The sequence below is a fragment of the Phaethon lepturus genome, unplaced genomic scaffold, assembly GCF_000687285.1.
Source record: "Phaethon lepturus isolate BGI_N335 unplaced genomic scaffold, ASM68728v1 scaffold29064, whole genome shotgun sequence".
NCBI classification, from domain to species: Eukaryota; Metazoa; Chordata; class Aves; order Phaethontiformes; family Phaethontidae; genus Phaethon; species Phaethon lepturus.
In genome coordinates, this window is record NW_010535977.1 from 40,039 (window position 1) to 42,521 (window position 2,483).

Here is a 2,483-nt window from a genome sequence, read left to right on the forward strand (position 1 = left end):
CTGCAATAGAAGATTGATGGTAGTACCAAGTACCATGCAAATGAGCAAAGTAATTCTGTGCCCATCCACTGCTGTCTTATGCTGCTGACAGCTACTAAATATAACAAAAAAGAAAGGCTTTTTGGAGGCTGCTGTAAGCTGCAATTTAGGGTCCTCAACATTAGATAGGTCTTGACAAAACCAGTTTCATTCATGAAATGGTCTTGTGGAAAGACTTGCCTTGCTGGTGCAAAACCTGAGGAAAAAGCCAATACAGCTGAATAAAGCCTACGCGTCTGTTTTCACCACAGGAGAAAATGCATCTTTCCTTGAAGGACTTGCCTATATCTCAGCTTCATCTTCCTTAGCTGGTGGTAGTGAAGAAAAAATTATAATGGCCAATAGTATTAGTCTGTAAGCCCCACAGTTTGCATTTTTCTACCACGTCTTTAAAGTTGACTAAGAATGCGTGGCAGCTGACAGTTTATTTTGGAACTTTGATGGGGCTCTGAAGCTCCAAAACTATCCACAGAACTGCAGAACATCATCTTTGGCCTAGCAGACAGACAGAAACACCATCACAAGTGATACCTTTGTTCTGTTTCACTTTGTACTTACCTGCAAACCTTCCTTAGCTTTCTTTTTTTTTTTAAAGAATACAGGAGCAACACAAAAAACTTCCCTCTGACAGCAAATCCAAAGAGTGACAGTCACGTCTGATTTCAGTAGGTTCAAAACTAGATAGACAACCCTCTTCCTGGAGGACTGATTTTGCCTCTGAGATACACTTTTAACCTCATCCTCTCTGAGCCGTAACAACCCACCTTGGGCATGCACCAGGGTAATCTGTGTATTAAACAGCAGAAAGATGGTCCCTTTCCCAAACCCTAATGATGTAGCAATCTTACTAGATAGCTGTAGGCTTTTTTGGTAGACCTAGAGTGTTTGACAGGAATGAGTTTTTGTCCTGTAACATGCTGCTGCCAAAAAACAAAGCTCTGAAAAAGGTGCAAGAAGTAGAATTAAAAAGTGGTAACAGCTAAAAACTTTAGAAGTCATGAACTTTTCACCTCCATTACAATCAGTTTTTCTCAAAAGAAAGTAGCAATATGACTTGCATAGCTACAGGATACAAAAATCAACTTAAATTTCGTTCCCATATGCAGACTGAAAATTCAACAAACACTGGGTTTGGGTTTTTTTTTTAATTCACTCACTACAATTACAGTAATCTAATTTATAAAGATGAAAGGACATAGGCCTACGACTGTTCCTTACATCCACAACTGAACTACTCCTTGCAGATATAATCTGTTTCTCTTCATATCTTTCACAAACTCTGTAGGCTGGTTTATCCCTCAAGCACTGGCCCACTGGTTAAGGTTTCTTGAAGCATAAGAAACACAAACACTGGAAATGTATGCTTTTCCAAGGTCTGGTATAACACTTACAAATACACATCTATTTTAAGAAAGACTGATATTTATCTCACTTCTATTTTGGTTTTAGAAATTTTTAAGTGTTACTTTTGGGTATGTGTGTAGAGCTGAGACCAAGGGCATGCCGAACAATAGCTTCACTTTCTCTTCCCAAATAGGTGAAAAGAAATTATCTCTGATTAAGGCATTTTCTAAATAGATGAAGAAAAGTTCATGATTAAGTATAAGGTGTTTTTTGTGGTCTTCCTAGTGTGTTTGGGATGATGGAGCTGTAGAGAGGCTGGCCAGCTGCAAAACTTGTATTTATTACTCACTCATGCTCTACACAACTTGAAGTCAGCCTTAACGGTGCTATAATATCTAGCAAGTGGTAGGCTGGGGCAAGAACATCAGACCAAGCAAAGATTAGAACTTAACTGGGAACTAGTACTTGTGGTCAGGAGTATTTATTTTCCACAGTTTTTACACTCAAAGGCCTGTGCTTCTGCAGAAGGCACTTCATACATATGAACAACTTCTAAATGGAGCTTCCTCCCCTCTCTTTTTTGCGTCTGTATTGCTGTAAAGAGGATACACCGTTGAGGATGGGACAGCACACCCTAGCAAACCAAAGGGTGTCCACTTGTAAAGCTTTTGACTGTGTTACAGCCCTAAGAAATACAAAGCACTCAAACCACTAGTGGAATAAGTATTTTCAAAGAGCCTCATTGATAGCTGCAAAGGTACAAAAATATTTTCCTCAATAGCTTTCATATAGGTTTCAGTTCAACCAGCTTTTGATTCATGAGCAGCTCTACAGGACAGAACAAGCTTTCCTGGGGTCCTACAAGAACAGAGGGCTGCAAAGCTGGGTCATGAATCGCTTTCAGGTTGTCCTGTATTTGTGGAGCTTTTTCAGTTGGCTTACTGAACCCACGCAACACCAGCAAGCTCGTTGTCATCTACTTTATACAAAGCAGATCTACGTATTAAGGAGCTTTTCTGAATGAGCGTGATCTTTCAGGTACGTGTACTGCAGGTATATCAACCGGCTTTGTAATTGTGCTCCTGTGGGGCATCTGCAAT